The sequence below is a fragment of the Alosa alosa genome, chromosome 21 (genome assembly GCF_017589495.1).
Source record: "Alosa alosa isolate M-15738 ecotype Scorff River chromosome 21, AALO_Geno_1.1, whole genome shotgun sequence".
NCBI lineage: Eukaryota > Metazoa > Chordata > Actinopteri > Clupeiformes > Clupeidae > Alosa > Alosa alosa.
In genome coordinates this window covers 18,918,287-18,934,850 of record NC_063209.1, presented here as the reverse complement: position 1 = coordinate 18,934,850, position 16,564 = coordinate 18,918,287, and the positions used below count along the sequence as shown (strand labels likewise).

The window sequence follows — 16,564 nt, the reverse complement described above, 5'->3', positions numbered from 1 at the left end:
CACGTGTCGTTCTTGGCATGCACATACAAGATCACGTAAAAAAAAAAAAAAACTGCTGCCATGCTCTTCCCATGTGTCCTACATACTGCAATGGGACACAGCCACCCGGACACGGAGGTAGGGGCTTCCCACTACAGCTTCTGTCCTAATAATACACCATCAACATTAGTCTGACGTTATACTGACCTCTCCTTTCTTAGGGATGTTTGTATACGCTTCAGGCATAGGCTTATGACATCATGGCTTACCATTTATGAACTTCAGCTGGGGCCAATGAGAGTATTCTGAGATGGACTATTATATACATGGAGTAAACCTATTGATATCGCACTTGAGTAGTGATATCACAGTATGCAAACACTCACACCCACCACCACCACCACCACCACACACACAGTGGCGTACACACTTGCATCCATGCCTGAAATAACACCCGTACTCCTACCCAACTCGTATAATAGGTCTTCGAAGTAAAAGTGAATCTCTTCTCACTGGATCCCCCCAACCAATAAAAGTTGGACTTCTGAGGTCATCCCCAAAATAAATCTTAACACGCCTGGGCCCATAAATTGTGGGCAACATTGGGGACACATTTCTCAGTAACACAAATGGGGTGGGTAAATCACAGGTTGTAATGGCCTGTCAGCATTAAATGAAGGACAGATTATGATATTGGGTTTCTGGGGGGCAGACAGACGGCGTCAGAACAGCTGGAGAATGACGAGCTGGACACCAGCCTGAGAAGCCATAACACAACACACACACACACACACATACAGAGACACACTCACACACATACAGAGACACACACACACACACACACACACCAATGCCCAGCCTGCCCGGCGAGGCCTAAGTATGACTAGCGAGCAGGTGGGGTGGAGTGTGTGTGCGTGCGTGAGTGTGTGCCTGCGAGCGTGTGTGGTCAGTGTGTGCCTCTCACCCCAGATGCCAGCGCTCTCAATCCAGAAAACAGCAATTAAGGGAAATCCCCCATCAGGCAAACTCCCACATGGGCTGTTGTTGTTGTTGTTGTTGTGGAGAAGGCGAAGTGGCTCTTAATTTTGCGGGATGTGTTTAAAATGGGGTTATTTGTTATTCGCTGTCTTTTGTTATGTCTCATTTGCATGGGGTGCTCTACAGGGGAGCAGTGAGATGAAAGTTTGTTTAAAATGCAGCTGCAAAACAACCGCCTGCAAAATTCCTACTCTATCACTTGTTCATATAGAGATAAATTATTGCTTTAATTTTTCTCCTTCCTAATTCTAGCAATTAATGGCTGAGGAGAAAAAAAACAAGGGCTTAAACATAAAATGAAATAAAATGAAATGAAATAAATAAGATTATAAATAAATAGTGAATTAATAAATAAACATAGTTACTACTAGTCTGCCAGCATCTGCTGGGCAGGACGTGGGAGTGGACACGTTTGCGCCCATGGTCTCCTTAGAGACTGTTGTTCCATGTTGACAGGTTGTTTATGGTCTGTTTTTGGCCGCTCTGGATTGGCCTGGCCGGCGCAGTCACCATCTCGCTTCGCGCTGCCCAGGGTAAGATCTCCTCTCTTGGCACGAGGACCCAGAGAGAGACATGCCATGCCGTCGCATGGCTACCTCCTTGGAGATGGGACAGGGACTTCATGTTCCAAGAAGGTGTCCCGTCGACGAATGGCTTGATTTAAAGATATCAGCAGGGGGACACAAAACCATGTACTCTCCTGAACAGAGAAATGGTGATGTGCTTCCCATTATTCCACCACATGCAGCTACCATAATGCTCAACTGTTTTCAATGTCCTCTCAAATACAGTAGATCTGCCTGGTTGACCACTGTTTCACTGAAGTGAAATAAGATCTCTCCTAATTGATTTGTAGTTTCTAGTGTCTTTGAAATATTACAGTGTGAAAGATTTGACTGAGTGCTGAAGAGAACTGATTGACAGCATCTGAAGTGAGTCCACAATGCCCTTAAAATACGTACTGATGTGAGAACCACTTTGTTAACATTCATCTCAGTTCTAACCCATGGAACTGGAGCAGACAAATCTTTCTCAAAATACTGATGTTTAAAAAGGAAAAAATACATAAGGTGAAATCTGCTATAGAGACAAGGACAATAAGGTCAAACGTCACTTCCTGTAAGTTACCAAAGCAGTTCTTTATGAATAATGAAATATAATGCAATACAAAGCCCAAATGGAACAGAGACATAAAGACTGGACCCTATCTTAAGAGCTGAGTGAATCATGCTTCCTGTCCTATCTCACAAGAAGCTCTGAACATTTAACAAGATAAGGTCATCCTGACACCAAATGGAAAAAGTGACCTCTGGTTTCTCTTTGCGATGCTACGCAACCCTGACTAAAGCTAATTATCCTGAAAATTGCCTGAACAAAATCAATGTACAAGCTGTCATCAAAGCCCACACACACTGCTGACGTGCTCATGATTGACATGACACAACATAGGACTTGTGGCTTTTTTTGTCCATGGAAAGGTATTAGGAAAATAATAAATAAAAGTTATATAAATGTTTATAACAGGAACATTGTTTAACTGATGGTGTCATGCAGATAACCAATGGATAATCTAACTAGAGCAATTTCACTCTGAGTTGCCAAGATACTTTTAAAACATTTCCTTACTGATTTACATTTAAGACAAATCTTACCGTACTGTATATGTATCCTAAGTATCTTCATTAAATTAAAAAACTGAAATTCCTAAAACTGCCCTGTCTTTTCAGAAGGTCCGAGGATTTTGAATAGTTCCCGTTGTTCTCCTGACTCCAGGGCAGACTCTTTTATGTGTGTGGGAATTACGAGGGGCAAAACCAGCCCTGTGCCACCTCTAAAAAGCGAATTTGAGATCCCAATCACATTAAGTCTGACCTGTGAAGTTTATCTGTTCTCTCGCAGCCCTGTGGGACCAACTGATGTGTGACATCATCTGGCTTTTTTCCCTTCTGTTTCAAGTGTTTCAACATAATTGGTTAAATGGCTCCCATGTGTTCTTCAGATAACCATTTCATCTTTAAAAAACACTAGAATGTCTGAGGACAAATAAGCAAGACAGAAATAAACAACTTAGCTAATATGTAGAGTCGCTATGTCCCCTCATGCTAAACACATAATGCTCATGTTGTGCTAAAGCTATAAGCTGCAATGCTATAGTGGCTAAAGCCATTTAGACACAGCTAAAGTAATTTCTTTCTTCCACTGTGCATTAAGGCTATATTAGGGTGACAGACCTGACTTCAGCATTAAAATATTAAAATCATAACACACATGGGGGATGAACAAATGATCCAGTATACTATTCCCATGTATGCAACTACGGGCCTCTATTACACAACTACCACACTGTCACCGAGCAGACGATCCCCTCCACCGATCCATGAAAGTGATCCTTTAATACATTTAAGACCTGCCAATTTCAATACATCATCTACATCAGACATACATAATCAGCTTATGTATTAGTTCTTGCAATCTGATTAAGACCGTCTGAGTCTAATGCAGGTGTGCGTTTCACAGGTAGCCTATCACACCACAGGCCCATTCTTATTGGCCAAACAGAAAATGCCCCCCCCCAAAAAAAAAAAAAAAAAAAACAGCATAAACAGGAGGAGGGAGGTAAATAATAATGTTATTGGCCTCTCAGTGCCTTTGAGAGAAAATCTGATTTAGCTAAATCCTGGACCAGAGTGATTCCTCTCCCCCCTGGTGCATACTGTGAGTGTTACTCCAATCGATCAGCGCAGCATCGCAGTGGGCAGGCTGGACAGGGGCCCAGTGAGGTGGACAAACCTAATTGAGATTAATCTGGTGAGAGAGGGGAACTCTGCTGCAGCTGAAGACAAGTAGAGTCATTGGCAACTAATCTGAATGGACCAATCCAGAATGAGGAATCCTTCAACAAAATGGTACATATCAAGCTACTCTCCAAGTCCCAGCTTGTTAAATTTATGTATATTATGCATAAATGTATGTAACGAAATGTTCTATTTTGTCTATATCAATCTTTAGTCATTTACTGTAAATCAACTAACAAAGTGAAGAATGGAATCTGGGAGTGTTGTTTGTCCAGCTGTTGTCCAACTTGCATTACATACAGTATGTAGATCATAGATCATTTTTATAATCTCATAAAACAAAACTACATTTTGTTACATACAAAACAAACCTTTCTATCAACAGTGAGGTAGCTGTCCATGAATACAGTCATCAATGAGGTATAAACATATGACATTTCATTTTATGTAATAGCTAATAATTATCCTTAGTAATCTAAAGATGATAGTTTATGGGGCCAACACTCTAATCTATGAACTACCTGAGAGGATTCAAATGCTGACAATGGTACATGAATGGTTAACACCATAATGATAAAACTTAGAAGTAGTGTTAATTTTGTCACCTATTTTTAATTTAGTCTTAGTCTTAGTCTTGTGACGAAATGTCCTTTTTAGTCTTTGTCATATTTAGTCATTCAAATATCATTTTTGTTAGTCAAGTTTTAGTCGACTAAAAGTCTCGTCATTTTAGTCTAGTTTTAGTCAAAAGAAAACTAAAGGTATCTTAGTCTTAGTCAGTTTTAGTCAACACATTTTAGTCTTTTTTTTATAACAAATTATTTCTGATTACCATTTAAGTCAAATAGTGTTTCACACATCTCAATTTTCCAACAATATTGTGTGCCCACAGGGCTACTTCGTCTGTTATAATTACTCATTCTGATTTTTTGTCAGTCAGTATGTTTACATGCACAGGTAAGTCGAGCTACAGTTATAGCTCGGCTGGGATTTGACAATAGACAGTAAAAGATTTGACTGTCATATTAAGTAGACCAGTGTTTCTCAAAGTGTGGTCCGGGAATCACTGGTGGTCTGCAAAGCTATCCCAAGTGGTCCGCGAGCAGGCGTGGTAAAATATAATATAGATGAGTTGTTTGCAATATTGAACCAACTTGTATGTAAAACAGTTCTGCAACACTGTCTATGTAAGATATGCCAGTTTAAATCATACAGTATGAATCCACACAATAAGCAAAGTGCAAAGACAATAAGCAAGGTGGTTCAGTGAGTAGGCCTATAGTGTAGACTAATTATAGGCTACTGTTGAAGTAGGTCTAATCTTTTTTTTTTTAGCTAGGGTTAGTTAAGTGGTCCTGAAACTGAAAAAGTGTGAAAAACACTGTCGTGAGACCAAAGTATTAATGTTTTACTCCGCCGCTAGATGGCTTATATGTCAAACACAACACATTCCCCAAACAGACTCTCCATCTTAGCCATAGCTAACTTGCTAGCTGAACTTTCCATATTAGCTTACTTGCTAGCAAACTTTGCATCATCAGTCTAACTAGTTAAATAGTTGACATTACATGATGAACATTTTCGTATGGACATTCTGGTGGATGTTAATTTGTATGAGAGAAGCTTCAACTTCTGGGTATGTAGCATTGTGGCATAAAGCTTAGGTAGTTAGTTTGCTAACTCTGGCAGAAATCTCCAGTGTTCTTGTTCCATGTAGTTTCGTGTTGCAGCCACAGGGTTGCAGCAACAGCAGGTAGACTAGCCTACAGGAAAGCTGTTGCGTATGAACTCATTCGGAATATTTTGAAAACGTAACAGCTAGATATTCTGTCTTCTCATTTTGTAGATGAAAATGAAGAGAGATTTTATCTTAGTTTTTATTTCATGCAAAACATTTTAGTTTAGATCTTTTTTAGAGTCAACAATAATGCATCTTAAGATAGTCTTAGTCAGTGTTTCAGGACAATACTGCCGTCTCGTCATCGTCTCGTCTTAGTCATGAAAAAAAAGGTCGTTGACGAACATATTTCCTCTCGTCTCGTCTGACGAAATTAACACTACTTAGAAGCAAAGAAAGAAAGGGCACCACTCAATCCTACTATAAAAGCTAACACAGCACCATGCCAAGAATCCCAGTGAGAGTGGGAGAAGAGAGATAGAAGGAGAGAGGGAGTGAGAGAAAAAAGACAGAGAGAGAGAATGAGAGTGAGAGAAAAAGAGAGAGAAAAAGAGAGAGAGAGGGGGAGGAGGAGAGAGAGGTAGAGAGAGAGAGAAAAAGAGAGAGAGTGAGAGAAAGAGATAGAGAGAGTGAGAGTGGGAGATAAGGAGAGAGGGGAATAGGCCAGCTGAGTGCTGATGAGAGGGCACTTTGATGACACCTGCCAAAGCCTGCCTGCCGGCCTGTCTGTTGGCTTGCACAAAGCACACTGCCCAGCTGCCCACATCAGCAGGTGCCACTGAGAGCCACCCCCTGTACCCCCTCCACCCCACCCCCACACCGGCCACTCCACTGGCATGGTCTCAATCACTTCACATTTAAACAGCTGGAGATCAAGTGCTTTGGCCTCTCTCTGCCGCATGGGCCCAGTGGCAAGTGGATACACACACGCACACGCACACGCACACGCACACGCACACACACACACACACACACACGCACACACACGCACACACACGCACACACACGCACACACACACACACACACACACACACACACAGATAAAGGATGGGCTAGCAATTCACAGACAACAAGGCTGACACTGGCTCAATGCGGATAGGATTTATTATTTTTGGACGGAATCGCTTGAGATAAGATTCAATAATCACACACACTCGCACACACTCAAACAAACAATCACAAAAATGTTTAAAACTGTTTACGCCAGCAGACGCAGTTCAATACCCTTTGCATCGCCTTCGTTCTCAGTCTTAATCATGCTGGACTTTGAAGTGAAAACAGAATAGCATTCTAGCGACTCAGCTGTGGCAGGAAGTACACAGCAGCGCAACTGAAGCAGGGCGCATCTGATCCCTGTGTCCGCGAGTGCACCGACTCAGACAGGCCTGTCGGCGAAAGATAAACAGACCACCAGCGGACTATCTGGAGAGCCTTTCTCTCAGCTACACACGGCATACCATTACACTTGTGTTTTAAACAAGTGCCGCGATGATTTATCTGCTGAGCGCCCAGCTTTCGAGAGGGCTTTTCTAATGTTATGATTTCCTGTCCCAAAGGCACCGTAAGAGGCCTAGTTCCATCTTTGGTCTTCTCCGTTGTACAGATATATATCATCTGTGGCTATTTGCTCAGAAGACAGTGAACAGACGCACCACTGAATGCCTGCATATAGACTTTATATAGATAGGTGGTATGAAAAATCCTCCACCTTATAGTCTTCCCCTTTGGTTCTACAGCACACAGTGGATATTGTAAAGAACACCATGAAAGATAATGAACCGTACAGGAACGGGCTAAGTTCACTTGTTCCAAATGGCCTGGGTATCTGTGTTTCATGAACTAACCTTGATTGTCATAGCTTCATGCAAATGTGTAAAGAAGCTTTCTTAAGGAGCTATGAGCAACATGAACGTGCTGTTTCACAATTCACAATCACCTCACAATCAAGATGGCATACTGTATGTGAAAGTTGAAAGTTTCAGACGTAGAAACATAAAGGCCCTGATTCCCAAGAGAACAGAAGGGGGCTTTCTCAGGGTCCTTGCAAAAAGTCACAGCCAATGATACTCTCTCTGTGTGGCCCTCTACAAGACACCAAGGGCAGCCACTCCCTGACCGACCCACATACACACACATACCAGGCTTGTGCAAAATTCCAGAATTGAATTGAAATTGGCTCTTAAATTCCAATTCAATTCTTGAATTTCACTTGCATTTCAATTGAGGTAGCAAACAGGAAGCAGAATTGCAATTCAAATTTTGCACAACCCTGCACACACACACACACACACACACACACACACACACACACACACACACACACACAGACACACACACAAACAAACACACACAAACACACACACACACACATACACACACTCACACCACACACACACACACACACACACACACACAAACACATACGATCCGATCACACACACACACACACACACACACACACACACACACACACACACACACACCCCACCACACACGCTGAGAAAGTACACAATCAAGAAAGAGCAAAACCCTAGAGAGGAAATGCAATGGCTAGCCACTTAGCCGTCAACAAGACGGAATGGAACTTTCTCTTCAGTATGATCTTGACAGATATTTGAATGGATTGACATTCGCCACTCAAACAGATGCTGGCGGCCTCCTTCACACACACACACACACACACACACACACACACACACACACACACACACACACACACACACACACACACACACACACACACAGTCCCCTGGGCTGAAGGGAGCCATCTGTTAATTAGGTGTTTAACCTTTGGAGAGCTCCCTGGTTGGTGGTAAACTAATAAGTTGCGAACGCATAGGCCTTTAGAGTAGACATAGGAAATAAGACCGTCAATCAGACGGTATTCGCATTGCGGGCCGCACGACTTGTGTTTCTCAGGGTCCTTAAAAATACCCATGGCATGATGACTAGAATCTTGAAGGCGCCAAAAATATATTAAAATGCTGAGTCACGAGTTACATCTTGATGAAAACACACAGACTTCCTTTTGCGAACATGTTTGTTATAGATAGATAGATAGATAGATAGATAGATAGATAGATAGATAGATAGATAGATCGATAGATACTTTATTGATCCCTAGGGGCAACGGCAACGGTTGCGTTGGCTAGTCCTGCTTTTTACCTTAAAACAACTGAGCAGCACAACAGCACGTCACAACAACCCTGTGAACCCCTTAGACACAGAAACCTTTCTCTATCTCTGTGTGAACTTGATGAGCCGAGCCAAACAATACAGTCTATCCCTTCATCTTCCAAAAAATTTGCGAAAGAGTGACTTTCTGCTACTTTTTTTTCTAGAACCATCTTCTCACTTAGCTGGGCTAAAATACGACCATGGGTTAAGTTACAGGAAACAGAGATTAGTCTGTCCTTTATTGTACAAAGTTAAAAATACTCCAGTCATGCTAGCCTACACGGTGGGGGACAAGCGGCTGCCAGTCTGACTGCCTCCGGTGAGGGAGTGTGTGGAGGGGTGTGTGGTCGTGCGATCGTGAATTAAGGCCCGTCTGACTTCTATAATGGAATGGAATGAATGGAACGCCATCTCTTGAGCATCCGGGTCAATTGTTATGTGAAGGTTCACACTAAGGTTATGGGATACAATTCCAGCTTCACACCACACACACATTCTCTCTCTCTCTCTCTCTCTCTCTCTCTCTCTCTCTCTCTCTCTCACACACACACACACACACACACACACACACACACACACACACACACACACACACACAAAACTGATGAGATAATTAAGTGTGCTTCTTAGACCTACATTTAGTCTTGGCATTTAGTCTTGAAATACGTGTCAAAATTGAGGTAAATGGGCAAATGTAAGATGCTCTACGATGTGGTTCCTTTCATGATACTCTGGGGTACAAAATAAAACCCTAAATGCTTTCACACTAATTTGCATATTCTAAATCATTATCTGCTGACATGGTTTTCAACTGCATTCTAATCTGCTTCAAAAAGTGATAACCATGAAGAAATTCTCAAGATGAATGAGATATTTTCTAATAAAACTATCAAGGACGTGTCACTGAAAATTCGCAAAAAAAGTATTTTTTGCCTACTGGGGACTGTCTATTTAAAAAGCAATAATCTTGTGAAAGGACCCAGCAGTGACCGTGCAGAGCTTTCCTTTATCACCTCCGTTAAAGCACACAGATTGGGCAAAAAGAAAACGCTGAAGTAACAAAATGGCTTTCCAATTACTCTCAGCATATGGTGACAAGCATTAAATCAATGGGGACATTATATTCCACTATCACAATAGAGCCAAAAGATGCGATTTCAGAATATTAATGAGTCCTTGCACACTTCTTACAGAAAACAGAGCAGCCTGATTTGATCGGTTATAGGTTATAGCTTATAACATTGAGGCAATGTTCTGTGCAGAAATCCAATGCAATGAGCTGCCTAGCACAAGCACATTCATCACAGCCTCTCTTTATTAAGCTGCATTATATATTGATAACGTAATAGATGGACTTGAATATTTCAGTGACCATCACTGCGTGTCATTTCCTATACCCTGTGAATAATGACACTGCAAGAAGTACAGTGTGTGTGATACCCTCTAGCACTAATGAAAAGACCTAACAACCATCTGGCAACAAGCATAATGCACAGCGTAGATATAAAGATCTACAAGCATAATGCACAACCTAGATATAGAGCTCTACAAGCATAATGCACAGCCTAGATATAGAGATCTACAAGCATAATGCACAGCCTAGATATAAAGATCTACAAGCATAATGCACAGCCTAGATCTAAAGATCTACAAGCATAATACACAGCCTAGATATAAAGATCTACAAACATAATGCATAGAGATATAAAGATCTACTAGCATAATGCATAGCCTAGATATAAAGATCTACAAGCATAATGCACAGCCTAGATATAAAGATCTACAAACATAATGCATAGAGATATAAAGATCTACTAGCATAATGCATAGCCTAGATATAAAGATCTACAAGCATAATGCACAGCCTAGATCTAAAGATCTACAAGCATAATACACAGCCTAGATATAAAGATCTACAAACATAATGCATAGAGATATAAAGATCTACAAGCATAATGCACAGCCTAGATATAAAGATCTACAAGCATAATGCACAGCCTAGATATAAAGATCTACAAGCATAATACACAGCCTAGATATAAAGATCTACAAGCATAATGCATAGCCTAGATATAAAGATCTACTAGCATAATGCATAGCCTAGATATAAAGATCTACTAGCATAATGCATAGCCTAGATATAAAGATATAAAGATCTACTAGCATAATGCATAGCCTAGATATAGAGATCTACAAGCATAATGCATAGCCTAGATCTAAAGATCTACAAGCATAATGCACAGCCTAGGTATAAAGATCTACACAGAACATTTTGTGTAAGCTCCTGTAAAGCAGAATCGGAAAGCCCTTTATTGAGCGAGTTAAAGTCGGCCTATAAGACCTGTGCTTCGCCACTGGTCCTCTGAGATGTCTATAAGTCCTGTGCTTCGCCACTGGTCCTCTGAGACATCTCGGCTCTTAACTCTCTAACCGCGTATCCCCTTCCAGCACTGGCTATGTCATCACCTTGTAGCCATTACTTTCTATGGTAATCCTCTGCTGAGGTTTCATCATCTGGGATGCCGTTCCTGCTCCACTGGTCCTCTCTCTTTCTCTCTTTCTCTCTCTCTCTCTCTCTCTCTCTTTCTCTCCCTCTCTCTCTCACAACAGACCACAGACACCACAGTTATTGCCAATCCACACACCAACCCGTCACAGTGGCTGCAGCGTCCACTGTACTCTTGCTGCTGCTCCTTCTGTGGTCAGTCAAGTATGTCTGCACAAACAACATTAGAGGTCAAATAAACTCAGAGCTGTGAGCGCTCAACCAACAATATCTCCTAATCACAAACTTTTCCAACGTACAACAACAACAACAACAACAACAATAACAACAACAACATGGACAATCTCGGTTAGTTTTGGCCGTGATTTGTTACTGCAGTCCACTGCTAGGTAGAGTTCATGCACGCACCTCAAGTCTTAAATGCACATTATACAATCCATCACATGATGGAATTGCATTAAAACCTGATTTGCAAAATAAGATTTTCAAGCAAAACAGCCAATACCAATAATATTGGAAATAAGCTAGATTCAAGCTGCCATGAAATGCATAAAAGCAACCACAAACATGATGTTTGAGTAAGATATATTGCCATCACATCTAATTTTTTCTCTCTGTCAGTTTTCCAACTCTGCCTGTTGGTTCCAAACAGGCTGTATGATTTCCATCACTCCTTGGAGCTTGTTAATAGTGACAGCCTGCATAATCATGACAGTGAAATGATGAACTGATCAGCAGTTATGCTACGACGGGATCACAGAGAGCGACTGGCTTAACACAAAGATCCTGCAAGCATGAAAATCAGAGAGAACCCAAATCCGTACCAGACATTAGGATCGCACTGGGCGACGCGTTGGAGGAGCCAGACATCTGTGGGTGTAATCACCAAAGCAAACCCTCTTCTTGGTCTTGTCCTTCTACCTTCCTTGCTCCTCTCTCTCTCTCTCACCCCTCCGCTCTTGCCGGACTGCGCTGGACTGTCCTTCAGGATTAAGGTTCGGGTCTGTCGCTTCTGGTCTCTGGAGGGGCAAGAGAGACAGGAGGAAGTAAGAGAGAGAGAGAGGGAGAGAGAGAGAGGGCGAGAGACAGAGAGAGGGAGAGAGAGAGAGAGAGAGGGAGAGAGAGAGAGAGAGAGAGAGGGAGAGAGAGAGAGGGAAAGAGAGCGCCCTCCTGCCCCTGCGAGCCACTGTGGGGCACTTTGAGCTATTTTCAGATGCAGACACACACTCGTCAACTGGGGGGGCTGGAAAAGTGACTCCATGCCTGCCAGCCTCCCGGGGAAAAAGTGACAACATATAGAGTTAACTTTGTGCAGGGGCAACTCTGTTGAGGGCACACACGCATTCCAGCTATGTGAGGTGAGGATGTGTGTGCTTCATTATGTGTGTGACTGTGTGTGTGTGTGTGTGTGTGTGTGTGTGTGTGTGTTGAGGGTGGGGGTATCATACACCTGGTGAGGTGAGGTGCCACAAGAAAACCTTTAAAGGTAAGTAGGTAACACTGAGCAGGTAACTTTAATTAACATCTGACCTCTCTCGTTTCACTGGTCATTTTCAGCCCAGGCCAAAGCGGCCAAGACTCAACACCTTGAACACACTCCATCACATGCAGTCCAAACACATGCTGGTGCATGATACATATTCATTCAAGATTTATTTTGAAGGAGCTATTCATGTGCTTGCACACAAACATCCTTTGCTGCCACTTGCTACTTGACTTGCTACAATTAAAGATTTCAAGGATGCCTGTTTGTAAGACAGAGCTATTTTTTGACCTCCCGTCTGAAGTCCAATACTGTTGACAGCGATCATCTGTCGGCCGAAGAGCCACAGATTAGGAAGAGGAAGACAGTGAGGCCGACATCATCCTGCAACACTGTAAAGACAAATTAACTTGCCAGTCAAGGCCCAGGCCATTCATACACACCTCGGCCATCCTAGGGCCATCTTTAGGACAGAGGAAGAAAGACTTCCAGGAAAGTTACAGCGATGAGCAAACCACTCAAAAGATTGTTGCTGCAAACAGTGACATTATTTGGGATTATATGTATCACTGTGTGAATTCAGTGAATACACATTTACATACTATTTCACACCTTAACTGCTGAAACAGCAAATAGGTGATTCACGTTCAATTAAACAATTTAGCTTCTGATGACACGTGACAGGAAGGAAATAACCCTGAAGATGACATCAAGTGGGTGGGTGGGTGCCACGTGACCCGAGGCGCTGTTTTGAGGGTGGGGGTGGGGGGCTCTCCGGGTGTCACGGAGGGGGTTCAGAGAATGTGGCAAGGCTGGAGGTGTCAGCACGAACACGGGCCAAAGAACACCACCCGTTAAAGCTAACATCACTCATAGGCTCATGCCAAGGATGGCTGCTCCATTACGCCACCATGACCCTTGAAGACGATACTTTGGGGAAGTAATCAAGACAGGGAAAAAGAAAGTCCCCACCTTCCTTCCTAAAAAATGCCTGCTCCTAATGGGTTTTCAATATGTGCTAGAATTGACTGATTTTTGATGGTTATCATGGTGGTTATAGCTGAAGGATTTACCTATATAGCAGAATGTCATATACATATGACATATAACATTTCCCTGACTTATTTTGGATGTCAAAAAAAAAAAACGTCAGGAAGGTTGTGCATCTGCTCTTCCTGCGATGACAAAACAAACCCTAATGGGAGGGCCTGAGGTGAGGTTTGGCAGACATGGCCAGGACGTCTTGTTATTTTCCCCCTGCTGCTAAAAATAAAGAGGAAAAGGCAGAAATGACCTCTTCGCTGTGCTGCTAGCTTCCTTTCTCTTACCATGACATACATCCTGCACAGCATGTATGTAGTGTGTACAGTATTCAAACTTCAACCCTTACACTGATGTATTCACTTTGAGAGGCCTATCTCACTGGCTCACTGGCGTTCACAAAAGAACCGCTACGCCAACTTTTCAATTCATCCTCCCTTCTCAATGTACAATTGACTTCATATTAAAATATTCAGATGAAACGTCCTCTCCCCATTCCTCCATGCAACACTCAAAGCCTTGTGCCACTCGTTTGAGCCCTCCTGCTCCATTTCCACTGACCTTGATCTCCTCGCTGTCCCCCACGTTCCCCCTCTTAATCTGTCAAGAGCCCCTTCACCAGGACCCACAAGCCGCCCCGGCCGCCCAGCCCACATTGACTCTCTTTGTATCCGAGAGTAGACCCATTTTAAAAGCAGTTCTGCTGAGGGTGAGGTGAGGGTGTCCCCGGCAGTAGGGGAAGACCTGAGAATATTGTGGGGAGTTTGTGTGGTAGGAAGGAATGCTTAGCACGGCATTCCACTAATTCATTAGCCAATCTGGTTATGGAGCAATTTGTTTTATTTTAATTACATTAGATGAACGTGAACCTGTTTGCCATCTGTTGTCTATACAATACAGATTTAAGGAAAATATGTCAACAAAGACTTAAAAACCGCTGTTGGTGTAGTTAGATTAAAAACAGATTATGCATTGCAATAGTGTGAGATGATGCTAGACTTATCTAAACAAAGCGTATAGCCCACTAGGAATATAGTGGGGGAATGACGGGTAAAATAATGAAAGGTAAATTGTCCATGTCAGTCCAAAAGCATTTCAAAGGAGAGCTTAGAATAAAGAGACTATTCCTTTCCATTTGTATTGTATGTGAGTCACCATACTCATGGCAGTTTGACTCAAACACAAGATATCATATTCAGCCACAATGAAATGACACAAAGATGGCCACAGGAATAGCACAGAGGACAGAATTAAAGTCTTCCTAAGGGTAATGTTTACCTCACATTCATTTTTTAAAAAAAAATTGTTGGCATATAGAACCAATACTTCTTCATCAGCATAGTGGTCTTGGAGGGGAAAAAACTCCAGTTTGGTTCAAAGGTCTACACAAGACTTGCCATAATTTACCTGCTTATAGATTCCCTGCATCAGCATTCAATGACCCAAATGACCTTGGGTCCAGGGCACAAACATATCTGTAACTCACTCCTGACAGATGCATCAATGAGACTGACTGCAATGATACACTACCTATCAGTATACCACAGTATGCCATTACTTCACAAACAGCCTTCAGATCTACACTAGACATACCGACCATTTAGAATTCCATACACTTCAGGTGTCTAAATGATACCTCTCAGCAACAGAACTAAATGCAGTTGTGCAGAATAGTCCTGGAACGGAAAATAATAGAGACGCAGAAATATGCCGTCTACCAAAGAATGGAATAATAATATGGGTCGTTCTTTCCCAAAAAATTGCGCGATGCGCATATGGCCACATATTGTCAATGATTGTGGGTAGTAATCTATAAACCACTACCAAAACATGACCGGCCCGGCTGCAGTCCTCACCTATTGTGTCAATATTCAAGTAGCCCAGAGCGCGATGCAGTTCGCTGTTTGCGCAGTTGGTTTCACTTGGCCAAACCCAATTGCGCGTCAATAGGACGTGATCAAATAAACTAACACACATTTACAACACTAGAGCTAGTGAACTGTTTAATAATTATGAGTAAATAAACCAACATGGCAATACGACATAAAATCACGTAATCATGTGAGTTTGTCCCTTGCTTCAACACTTTGAATAATTTACGTTACAACATTTCTTACTGCTGTAGACTATAATAGACGAGCTTACCAGTCAGCGATCCCACAAGTGGCATACAGTAGGTCTTCAAGGGGATATCGGCTGTTCGCGAGAAATTGGTGTAATAAAATCCGACATATGGGTTAGTCAAAGCAGTAGCATAACCTACACCTGCCTTTTTGTAAAGTCTAGTCTAGACTATGATCGCGCGCAGTGCAACTGAGCAGCAGCAGCACCAGCACTGGCACTTGCTCCAGCGCGGAGTTCAAAACCCATTCATGCTGGAATGCAACCACATCCGTCCGCTACAGAAGCACAGCCGCACAATGCCACCTTACAGACAGGTCCGATTCACATCAGAGCTCTGTATGGTTTGCCGCGCACGTTTGGAAACAGTCGACACGAGTTTCAGCTAGAGATCCTAACATCCCTTCGATAAATTTCCGCGATCAGGATGAAACGAAGCCGCTGTAAAACAAATAATAACGTGGTGTCATGCCGCACCTCCCAGTCCCTCGGTGGAAATCGGTATTTCTTTCAACGCTATGGACGCCACCTCATTGGTTCAACGCTGGTTTTAGTAGTCATGGAAACAGCCAACAGAAAGGCATGGCCTATCATGTGCCAGAGGTGGTGATGAATAGCGTGCGCAGGAGCCCTCCCCCTGTGGTATTTATTTACACAGAATGTTTCCTGAGCTGCGGGTTAAGGTTTTGTTATCAACCACCAGCGTGTTTATCATGAATGGTTAGAGTATGGATGAAGAAGCGAA

The 16,564-nt window shown here is 42.5% G+C and overlaps 1 protein-coding gene across 2 annotated transcripts in view; it reads right to left on the bottom strand.

Annotated features, from left to right (window-relative positions):
- The window catches only part of sorbs2b (sorbin and SH3 domain containing 2b), a 52,150-nt gene extending 35,847 nt beyond the window's left edge, over positions 1–16,303 (bottom strand). For both annotated transcript variants that reach the window (XM_048230734.1, XM_048230735.1), the window contains exons 1-2: positions 15,844–16,303; positions 11,999–12,193 (exon numbers count right to left, since the gene is read on the bottom strand). The gene's annotated coding sequence lies outside the window, so the exon portion shown is untranslated. The remainder of the gene's footprint in view (positions 1–11,998; positions 12,194–15,843) is intronic.
- Positions 16,304–16,564: the final 261 nt, after the last annotated feature.